At 38.9% G+C, this 12,099-nt stretch overlaps 1 long non-coding RNA gene across 4 annotated transcripts in view; it reads right to left on the bottom strand.

Annotated features, from left to right (window-relative positions):
• Positions 1–346: 346 nt before the first annotated feature.
• LOC121036190 (uncharacterized) overlaps positions 347–12,099 on the bottom strand; it is a 29,748-nt gene continuing 17,995 nt past the window's right edge. For 2 of the 4 annotated variants that reach the window (XR_005793266.1, XR_005793267.1), the window contains exons 2-3: positions 4,315–4,425; positions 347–2,193 (exon numbers count right to left, since the gene is read on the bottom strand). This is a non-coding gene — a long non-coding RNA (uncharacterized LOC121036190). Of the gene's footprint in view, positions 2,194–4,314; positions 4,426–7,092; positions 7,521–12,099 lie in introns of those variants that run through there. The other 2 variants (XR_005793268.1, XR_005793269.1) reach the window with 2 other exon arrangements.

The raw sequence follows: 12,099 nt of genomic DNA, 5'->3' as shown, positions 1-12,099 counted from the left end.
CCTAACATCTGGCTGCATGCTAGCCATGTCAGGATCTCTGAGTCAAAACAGAATCCTTCAAGTTTCAAGCAATTAGGCATTCAAGTGAATACCATGCTAATATGTAGATTTTAGCATTGTATTTTCTTGGATTCTCTTTAAAAAGAGGGAAACAGAAATTATTCTTCGTTCAATAATAAAGCATTGAAAATGCATCTGTTTCCAACTGCATGTGGTATCTGCTCAAATCTGTATTGGAAAATTACACTGTAAATGCTTTGTAGGCTTTTTTCCCCCACTCATTTTCAGTCTCTCACAGTCTCTCACTTCTTAATCAATTCCTATTTTCTCAACACAGACTGCATTGCCACCAAGCTATCAAATAATAATTTTCTTAGAACTCACAATGAAAAGGAAAAACTTAGCCAAACAAACAAACAAGTGTGACGCTCAGGAACCTTTTGTACCTGCGCCATCACCCTAAGGCGTTCATCCCTCTGCAAGCGGTGGGTTAAATTCAGACAGGCACCTGATATGGTGATTGCAATTCTTTAATTCAAGATTTTTCTTTAAGTCTGAAATGAACTTCCTTTCCCTTGTCTTCAGGAAAGCCTGCAAATACCAAATCCAATTATGAGAGAGATTTAATTTCCCTTTTGGTATATGACCCAGCACAACAATTATCTGTGGATGCTTAAAGAAAATTCATAAAGTACAATTCTCTTGGTTCGCACCAGATAAAGTCCCCATGAAATGATGCTGTGGTTGGCGTCATCTCCTGACATTCATGCATGACTCAGCACCTCTAGACAACAATTTGAGGGAATCTGTTTTTCCATTACAAGCAGACTCTGTCTTTTTGCTAGAAACCGGGAGGATCAGAATTCCCAGCTTTTTAAGGCTGGCTGCCTCCTGTGACACCCAGCACCCAGAAGCAATCCAGAGGCTTTTCTGGGTGTTTCTCTTCACACTGCTCCGTGGCACGGCAGTGATGAGCATCCATCCAGGTGATTGACGGTTTTTTCACTTGTCCGCTGCCTGCTTCTGCATCTGCTGAAACGACGGCCTCTGTGTTTATATGTGTGATTAGGCTGAGAATTCTTGGGTCAACCACCCACAGATTGTATCAGAAATAATCAATCTTATTTGACTGTCTTAACATTTTGGCTATTTTAGTTGTTGAGGCAACCAGATCTGATGAAGTATTCGCTCGTCAATTTGATGTTCCACAATCGTCTGTCATGGTTCTGAAGTTGGAGGGGGGAAAAAATAATAAAAATCAACTGTCAAAACAGTTCATTCCAGTCAATCCAATCATGATTTTCTTCTTGACACCAGAGAGCATTGCTTCTCTTTTCCTTTTTTTTTTCCTTCACCTCCTCCTCTTCTCCTGAGATCTGTCCCTCCCACAAACAGTTTCTTTCCTCCGGTTATGTTGATGAGCAGCAGAGAAGGAAAATATTTTAGGTTCACAAAGGCTTACATTTTCCTAGAAGATTTCTGTTTCCTTTGTTTTGATGTTTGATGACTTTTTGCTGTTGGGTAGTCCTGGAAAGACAGATATATTGAATGTATGGAGGGTGTTGATCTTAATGGAGAATTTAGGCAGCAATGTCCTTTGCTTTCTCGTTCAAGATGAATTTTCCTTTTCGGGGAGCACAGCTCCAAAGCCAGGGACAGGCAGCTGGCTTGCACAGTCCCTTCCTGTGCCTGAGCCTGCTCCAACCTTCTTGGAACAGAACAGCTCTGAGTCTGGCCCTGGTGTGGGATGTGGCTAGCTTTCCAAGTTGGGAAATGTGTTAGTAATTACTTTTTACTGCTGTCTTTATTTGAATTTCCAGACTTCTCCCCCCTTCTCCCAGCCTGTTTTTCTCCACCCAGCTTTCTACCTCATTCTGACTGCTAATTTAACCCTGGCTGCCTTCCTCCAGAAACATTTGACCTTGTGCAAGAACTTGGCATGAATTTCTCTCCTCCTACTTCCCCAGAAGGGAAGCACTGGGCTAGGATAATTAGCATCAGCAAGCAGCTCGGCCCGACTGCCTGCCTGTGTCCTCTGGGTTCCACCTGGTTCAACGATAGCCCCCTTTTTTCTGGGCAAAAGGGCAGTGGCCACTAGTTTCCAGTTGCCAGGAGACCTTGTTCCACATTTTGCTTCAAGAAGATGTTACCAGGGATGTGGACTAAGCCAATTAGCTCCTTTAATGAAGTAACCTGTAGGGGAAATGTAAAAGCATGGGAACCTCCCCAGTCCACATCCTTTCTTTGGACTTGAAACAATTCTATTGGTTTTTCTTATCAAGAAAGGTTATTCTGTTTCAATTGATAGTCTAGAAAGGCTTACAAGGAAACTAAGATTGTTTAACCTGCTTACCTTTGCAATCACTTAAGAAATGTCCATTTCTTCCTTCTGTTGATAAGCTAATTACATACCACTTTTATCTCCCTGTTAATTAAGCCCCTAAGGGCAAATACTGGGTATAGTTTCATAACTGAAATACCAGCATATATGTACTTGAAAATAATGCTACCTCAGTCCTTGAAAAATGGTCCACAATTCCATATTCACTAATTCAGTCCACTTTCTTTATTATACGGAATGAGCAGGGTTTCATGGTACATGTTTGTGAATGTATATTATTAGAGTGTATAGAATAGAACTATGTTTGTAGAATGACTTGGGTCATAGGGATTCAGTATAGAGCTAAGGTCAGTTGGGTGGAGATTGTGATAGAAATTATAGATAGGGACATTGACGATACCCACAGAAGCACAATCTATTGAATCCAGCCTATGAAACGCAAGAGAGTACAAAGCTCAACCATTCTGTGCACATATACAAAACACATATATTTTGTGTATATGTACAGGACACTTAGTCACACAGATTAGGACTAAATTGTGGATCACCATCCTATCCTATTTACTGGGCAGGGGGAAGTAGCAATTGTATGTATGGGTCCAGGGGATAAGACCTCTACTTATTAGGAGATGCATGTCCAGAGATAAGATTTCTCCATATTGTATCTACCTCTCAGATTAATGAAAACTGGCATTGTTTTCTAACAATGAGATTCTCCCTGCCTCCACTTAGGAGGACCAGTTCCTTAATCAAGCTTGGATTCTCCATAATGAAGTACACTACATATGGCCAAAAAGAGAGAGTGTGAGAGCAAGAGCATGCACTCTAGGTCTAAAGCTCTGCCTCTAGCTGTGGGCCCCCGAAGTATTTTCAATAAGGTACAAACTTGACTGTTGTACAAATACACAAAGGACACATGCCAAAATTCATTTGCCCTATTAACGAAGGAAGCAGTGGGACTGTAAAACTGGTTCAATAATTGGAAAGACTAAATCTGTATCTATAGATAGAAAGACAGATAGATTGAAATGATCTTTGGAATTGCATTTTATACTGGACAAAAATCAGTTGCATTTTCACGACAAAAATTCATGAGTTAGGGACACCTGGCTGGCTCAGTCGCCCGAGTCCATACCCTTGATCTGAGGCTTATGAGTTCGAGCCCCACATTGGGCACAGACCTTACGAAAGAAAGAAGAAAGAAAGAAAGAAAGAAAGAAAGAAAGAAAGAAAGAAAGGTAAAAAAAAAAAGACAAAAGAAAGAAAAGAAAAGAAAAGAGAAATGAAATGAAATTCACAAGTTAAATTATAACTTCATATAAGTTCATAGAGCCTGGTACTAATCAATAGTAAATAAGAAGTCACACAAGAGTACATTCCCCTGCAGAATGAATACTCTGTGGGCTCCAATTAGATAAAGCTCCAGTATGATATTGAAGGTCATGCAGGTATCTTTTTGCTTTATTTTCGGGTTTGGGATAATTGTCCCAACAGGACTTAGGGTAAATTACCTCTCTCTCTGAACTGCGATGCCTTTATTTGAAAATCAAGAGTAAGGATATCTACATTTCAGGATCGCTGAACAATTTAAATGAAATTATATATCTAAAGCACACCCCACAATACCTCCATAAGTGACAATTCCCTTTTCTACATGGATTCTTTTTATTCCATGTTAACTGACATTTTGCCAATCAGATCTCTTTCAATTGGCACTTCCACATATTACCAAAATAATGATAATTGATGGTTATGATGATGACCCTGAAATCTTCACAGCCTTCTGTGTCATTACAGTTAAAATTATGTGTTCAGCATAGTATTAATATTAAGTGTAATTTATTATATTCTACTTTTTAAAAAAATGTCATTATCCCTGGGCCTTGACTCAGTTAAAACAAAATTTCCAGTTAACCAAAACCATATTTTCCAGATTATTAAGCTTATAAGAAAACTCTAACAAGTGTTTTTACCTGGAACACCAGTTTGAATCCAGAAGTGCCCATCTTAAGTGGTAGATTTGAACAAATGTCCTCTAAATTTTCTTCCAACTCAAAGATTTTATAATAAGTGGAAAAGGATACCTAAGAAAAAATAATACATAGAAAGGAGAAAGTGCATACATTTACGCCTCAGAAAAAACACAATTGTATACTAAAAATAATAACTGTGGGAGTAGTGTTTTTATTTCTTTAAAAACATGTCATTATGGACAATTTCAAACATATAAAAAATAATAAAACACTCAGATACCCACTACCCAAATTTAACACAGTTTAACATAAACGTTTTACTCTTTTGTCATGTCACCTTGAGATTTAAAAAAAAAAACCATACAGCTAAATCCCTCTTCTCATCCTCTAGTCTCTCCCTTTGCCCACCTTCTACACCCCAAAGATAATCATATCCTCAAGTTGATCTATATCCTATGGCAATGCGCATCCGTAACAATATACAGCATTGTTTTGTGAGATTTGAGACTTTACTCAAGTGGTATCATATGTTATGTGTCATTTTGCAACTTCTCTTTTTTTCACTCAACACTGGGTTTTCTTTAACTTTATCTGTATAGATCTATCAAGACCTACTCTATTTTGTATTCCAAAATGTAATTATCCTACAATTTGTTGAACTATTTCTTTACTGAGCTATTATCTCCAATTTTTTGCTGAAACAACTCTGCAAAAGCTATCTTTGTAAGTACAAAGAATTTCCTGAACTATGAGGAATGTACACCTTCTACCTTCCTAGACATTGCCACATTGCTCTCTAAAGTGATTATACTGATTTCTATGTCTCATAGCATGAATATTTTCATACAATTATACACATTTGACTGTCCTTTTCAATGAAGTGACTTCATAATCTGTGCCTATGTTTCTATTGAATTGTTTCTTTTTCATATTCATTTGTAAGTGTGCATGTGTGTGTATGTGTGTGTAAAATCCTTTGATGGTTATATGTATTAAAAATATTTTTTTCTATTATTCATTTGTATTTTTAATTTTTTATGAGTAGGAAGTATATTTTCTCCTTACATAGATGGCCCTTTTCTGGCAGTATTTATTGATAGCTTATCTTTTCCTCATAATGCTACCTCAGTCATGAACATCTCAAATATACGTGGTCTGGCAATGGGTTCTTGGTTTGTCCCAATGGTCTATTTGTCAATACTATGCTGCTTTAATTGCTATAGTTCTATAGAACACCTGCGGATATAGTTGTGTGGGTCTTTCCTCCTTATTCTTTTTCAAACTTGCCTTGACTAATCCTGGCCTTTTCTCTTCCACATGAATTTTAGAATCAGGTTGCCAAGTTCTATGAAAAATCCCATTAGTTCATTGGTTTTGAGGAAACCTCAATTACAAAGCTAGATTTCATCCTAAGAAAGTTCATTTGTATGATAAGTATGTTAAGAAGAATGAGCCCTGGGCTAAAATTTGGGGTAGAATATCTAACTATATAAGAGTGTTTGGACAAGCCCATTTATAACTCCGGGCTTCAGTGTCCCCATCTGCAGAAGAGTCTGGCCTATGATCATATGATAGCATACCAAGACCAATACCACTCAGAAAGTAATTCCTAAAATAGCCGCATCAGCATCACCTGGAAGCTTATTAGAATTGCAATTAGACTCAAAATCTCTGGGGCGCCTGGGTGGCTCAGTTGGTTAAGCCTCCGACTTCCGCTCAGGTCATAATCTCCCGGTTGGTGAGTTTGAGACCCGCATCGGGCCTCTGTGCTGACAGGTCAGAGCCTGGAACCTGTGTCAGATTCTGTGTCTCCCTCTCTCTCTCTGCCCCTGTCCCACTCATACTCTCCTCTCTCTCTCTCTGTCTCTCTCTCAAAAATAAACATTAAAAAAATTAAAAAAAAAAAAAAAGAATCAGAATCTCTAAGGATGGAGCCCAGGAATCTATGTTTAACAAGTATCTCAGGTGATTCTTATGTATGGTGTGATGGTTAATTTTGTGTCTCAACTTGGTTAGGCCACAGTGTCCAGATATCTAGTCAAACAGTATTTTAGATGTTTCTCTACACGAATTTTTTAGATGAGATTAACATTTAAATACATAAACTTTGGGGTGCCTGGGTGGCTTGGTAGGTTAAGCTTCTGACTTCGGCTCAGGTCATGATCTCATGGTCCGTGAGTTCGAGCCCCGCGTCGGGCTCTGTGCTGACAGCTCAGAGCCTGGAGCCTGTTTCAGATTCTGTGTCTTCCTCTCTCTCTGCTCCTCCCCTGTTCATGCTCTGTCTCTCTCTGTCTCAAAAATAAATAAACATTAAAAAAAATTAAAAAATAAATAAATAAATACATAAATACATAAACTTTGAGTAAAGCAGATTATGCTTCATAATGTGAATGGGACTTGTCCAATCACTTGGAGGCCTTAATAGAAAAAAGACTGATTTTCCCCTAGGAATAAGGAGTTCTACCAGCAGACCATCTTTGGACTCAAACTGCAACTCTTCCATGGGTCTCCAATCTACCAGCCCACCCTGCAGATTTTGGACTTGCCAAACCTCCATAATTACACGAGTCAATTCCTTAAAATAACTCTCAGATGGATAGATAGATAGATATAGATCTATGTATATATTGTATATTATTTATATTTATATTTCTTTCTCTTACTGATGCTGTTTCTCTGGAAAACCCAGACTAATATACATGGTAAAGTCTGAGAAGCTCACCCTCCAGAGCACCTAGCATAACCCCATCCTTTTATGTATGATTTGTCCAGGTTTACCCATTTGTGAAGAGCTGTGTCTACAGTGTAGGTCACAGGATACCCAGTTTGATGTGTTTTCTGCTGTGCTGTGCTGGTTAAGGAAAACACACTGTCAAGAAAATAAACTGAGTGGGTGAGTTAAGGAGAGCAGACATTTTATTTTCACAATGAATTAATGTGAGTTCCACTTAAATAAGGAGCGCACCTGGTAATTCATTTATAAATTTCTACCTGCTTGATAGAAAAAGCAGCAGCAGAGAACTGAAAGAGTGGGCCCAGATACCATTTAAAGCTGAATCATAAATGAAAATAAAGTATCTCTGAAATAAAAATGAAAGACAAGATAAGCTTCTTTCAGTAAAATATTTTATTACCCTCCACAATTTAAAACGTGTACAAGTGTAGGAGCGCCTGGGTGTCTCAGTTGATTAAGCGTCTGAGTTCAGCTCAGGTCATGATCTCGTGGTTTGTGGGTTCGAGCCCTGCTTCGGGCTTTGTGCTGACAGCTCAGAGCCTGCAACCTGCTGCGGATTCTGTGTCTCCCTCTCTCTCTGCCCTCCCCTGCTCATGCTCTCTCTCTGTCTCTCAAAAATAAATAAATGTTAAAAAAAAATTTTTTTTTAATTAAGAAAAAACGTGCACAAGTATAAAAGTGGGACCACAGACATAAGCTCTGTATGCTCACCACTTGGGCCTGGAAAGCATTTTTGTGGGCAAAATTAACCAGTCAGGCCCTGGCGGTGTGAGAGATCCATATCCCAATAAGGGGGAATGAGTAAACGCAGCTCTAAACTTCATCCACTTCCTAGTAACATACCCTGATGTAGGGAGAACAGCACAAAAGGATCTAGGGTTAGATCATTGGAAAAATTTCCATAGCGTAAGCACTTTGAATAATGGAAAGTACTCTGCATGACCTGAATCTAAATTCCTACCCAGCAAGCCAATGACCTTGGGATCCCAGGTCGAACACTTTATGTTTCTAAATGTACAAACCTATTGCTATCAGAGAGATTTTGCTGACTTGCGCTCAATAATGGATCAGGCCTTAGTGAGTAATCAGTGGATTGAGAAAAAAGGAAATAAAAAAGCGTCTTTCCAACCAGCAGATCTGTTTTCTCCCTGCGTGAAGCACAAAACACACAAAATCATCACTACTTCCAACGACTGGAAGAGTTTACAGAAAGTGAAAACTAATCCTCTCATGTGGAATATAAGCCTGGACACACAGACATTTATAACCCTTTATCTCAACTGAAAAGTCTTTGGTGCTTTCAAATGGCTCTGGGTTGTCTGAGGCTGACCTGGGGCCTTGTTAGAAATTTAGCATCTCCTCCGGCATCACTCTTGCTAGGGTGGAGAGCCCACACTGAGGCAATGGGGGAGGCCCCTGGAACACTGGATGAATATTTATAAGAGAAAATGTATTAATAGAGCTTAAAGAACGTCTATCCCCAACCCTCCAAGAGACAAAAGAAATGTCCAAGGGAGATAGCTGACTAGAATTTTTTAAGCCACTGATATTTTAAAATCTATTATTTTTAAATGGCACCTCTCCTCTCAGCATCTGAATGGGGAATTTCAAACACACACTGCCCATTCCCTGCCTTTATCAGCTGTCCTCCCAGGGACTCTGTTGGGAAACTTTCTTTTGAGTTTATCAGACCTGATTCTCTACAGAGAAGCCAGCAAAGCCGGTATGTTTCAGAAATGCATATGCTGTCATTAAAATAGCTGTCCGTTCTCCCAGAGTACCTCCATAAAAGCATTTTAATTCTCTAACCAAAATGTAGTTCAGCCTTTATTCCGCAAAGCCAATTTGTTTATGTTTCCAAGTTCAATCACAATCTATTTGTAAAACCTATTTAGAATCAGAGTCACATAGCCAGAAATGATCATGCTCTAATTTCCTTATTAGAGAGATTCTTGTTGCAGCTGGCAGCTTGATTTGACTGCTCCCAGGGTCTGGAGCGACATGTTCTTAACCTCGTTTCCCGATTTTGTTCTTCATTCCTTTTGTTTTCTTTCCCCTCAAAATTCAAATATCAAGCCAGAGGAACAATTCCTAACTCTGTTGCTTAGACGGAGGTGAAATAAGAGACTGCCACCTTTTTACCTGTCAAGACATGAACAAGATTGGGCTACACATAATATCTGCAGGAGAGAAAGGAAGGAAATGTTCACAAAACACAGCATGACAAGAAAGATGCTTTAGGATTTGGGTAAAAGGTTGATTATTTCAAAGGACTCGGAATGCTATTTTCTGGATAATTGAATCGGAATTAAAGCAGAAAGCCTTTGTAGCATTTGAGAAATCTACTTTTTCTTGCAAAATTTTCTTTACAAGATAGGTGACTCAATCTTCTTGACATAGCAAGATACATCTTTTCAAGGTAATTTAACAGTTCTCTAACAATGCGGTGTCCTGAAGCGTCTCTGTGTCTGTATCAGTTGGTGAAATCTTACCCATCCTTTAAAGTCTGGTTCAAATGTTATTTTGTGAAGCTTTCCCCAATGTCTCAATATTTTCTTAATGCAACCTAGTCATTTGTTATGTACAGTATTACAGATTTCACTAGTCTAAGCAGAGGATGCTATGAAAACCACAAAGATGCTCCCATCTTGCTTGTAACGGTGGTTAAAATAATGTCATATCACAAGGTGCACCCTGTAATAGATTATCAATTGCCCAGAGACCTTGCCTCCCTTCCATGTCTCTCAAATTAAACCAGACTGAGAAGCAACACGGTCTACTAATAACTAAGTGTCAAATAAATATGTGAAACTTGTCACACAGCGCTAAGCTTGTTTTCCAAGAGTCTGGGGTACAGAGAATCAGGCAAAATGACATGTTCCAGATCTTGGAATTGGACAATTCAACCAATAATACGAATATATTCAGCCAAAAAAAGATGAGATCTTACCATTTGCAATGAAATGGATGAAACTAGAGGGTATTATGCTAAGTGAAATAAGTTGAACAAAGAAAGACAAATACCATGTGATTCTACTTACATGTGACATATATAAAACAAACAAACAAACAAACAAAAAACAGAACAGACCTGTAAATACAGACAAGAAACTGATGGATGCCAGAGGGGAAGGGTTTGGGGGGTTGGGCAAAATGAGTGAAAGAAAGTGGGAGACAGGTTTCCACTTTCTGAATGAATAAGTCCCAGAGATGAAAGGTACAGCACAGGGAATACTGTCAACGGTATTGTAGTAGTGTTGTGTGTGACAGATGGTGGCTACACTTACGGTGAGCATAGCATTGTATAGAGTTGTTGAACCACCATGTTGTAGCCCTGAAACCAATATAACATTGTGTGTCAACTCTAAAAAAAAAAAAAAAAAAAAAAGATGCTTGCTAATTGCTTACCTAATATTCATTCATTCCTCCCTTTTTTCTCACCAACTGAACCTTGAATGTATTAATTTTTTTTGAAGGTGTATGTGTCCAATTTAAAACAACTTTCCAGACTCCCAGCAGTTAGGAATGGCCCTATGATCCAGTTGTGGCCAAGGAGATTAAAGAGGAATGCACTGAGTACAACTCACAGGAACTTTTCAGAGGCAATTTCAGCTGGTGTGTTTTTGGCCCTTTAACTTTGGTGTTCTTTTCCCCTTCTTTTTTTATTTTATTTTTTTTTTAATGTTTATTTACGAGAGAGAGAGAGAGAGAGAGAGAGAGAGAGCAGGTGAGGGGCAGAGAGAAAGAGGGAGACACAGAATCTGAAGCAGGCTCCAGGCTCTGAGCTGTCAGCAAGGAACCTGACATGGGGCTCGAACTCATGAACTGAACTGTGAGATCATGACCTGAGTCAAAGTCAGATGCTTAACCAACTGAGCCACCCAGGTGCCCCTCCCTTTCTTCTTGCTTAAGACCTGGTAATATAGCAGCCATTATGTAATCTTAAGGATGATGAAATAGTAAGATTTAAAGAATCTGGACCCTTGATGATGTTGCTGGTTCATGTGAGTCTTGGATGCCAACTCAGATCTGCTCTGGCATGAGACAGTAAACTCCTTTCCTGTCTACATGACCTTTTGTCAGGCGTCATTACTTGCAGGTGGGAACAATCCTGACAGATATGCCTTTCTTTTTTTTAATGTTTATTTATTTATATTGAGAGAGACAGTGTGTGAGAGTGGGGGTGTTAGTGGGGGACGAGCAGAAAGAGAGGGAGGGAGAGAATCCCAAGCAGGCTTCGCACTGTCAGTGCAGAGCCCAATGCGGGGCTCAAATCCCCAAACTGTGAGATCATGACATGAGTCGAAATTGAGTCATATGCTTAACCAACTGAGCCACCCAGGTGCCTCCAGATATGTCCTTCTTAACCAATGGAGAGGCCCAAAGTAAACTTGCCTGGGACTTACTTGTCCAAACACACAACCCACAACTCCTACAGCTCGAATATCAGTTGCCCCCACCATCTCCCCTTATGATAACACTTGACAGTCATTTCAGAAAACCTGGCAACCCACATCAATGAAATTCCCAGAGATTATCAAGCCCTCTTGTTTTTAGCCAATTTTTGTATTGCCAAATAAAATATTTTTACTTGCTAAATCTAGTAACCCTACCATTTTTTGGGGAAACTGTCTAAAATGTTTTACAAGCTTTCCAAATATCTTGAACACTTTGTAATCTTAATATTTTCTGCATGTTTCTGTGATTACTACATTCTGCTTTCTATACAATGCTCTTTGTTAATGTTTACTCATGTGTTTCCTCTATATTCAATGGTTCCAGTATGCTAAGTTTATGTTTGTAAGTGCATGCAAACACACACACACACGTTTTCTCCCTCTTGCCAGTTGGGAGTGTTTTACTGACAGAATGGCCACCTATGATATCTTGGCCTTGCCTATCCAATTTACTCTTTAACACCTGCTTTTAATGTGACTATGCTAGGATTTTGTCTAAAGTAAAACTAAACAACTCTAAATAATGATTTAAAGGATGAAGCTATCAATAAAAATGGTGGACTTTGTGGTATTTATTTTCACATAAATGTTTCT

Source organism: Herpailurus yagouaroundi, unplaced genomic scaffold (assembly GCF_014898765.1).
Source record: "Herpailurus yagouaroundi ecotype Mexico unplaced genomic scaffold, PumYag 162, whole genome shotgun sequence".
NCBI classification, from domain to species: domain Eukaryota; kingdom Metazoa; phylum Chordata; class Mammalia; order Carnivora; family Felidae; genus Herpailurus; species Herpailurus yagouaroundi.
This window is presented reverse-complemented; position numbering and strand designations above follow the sequence as displayed.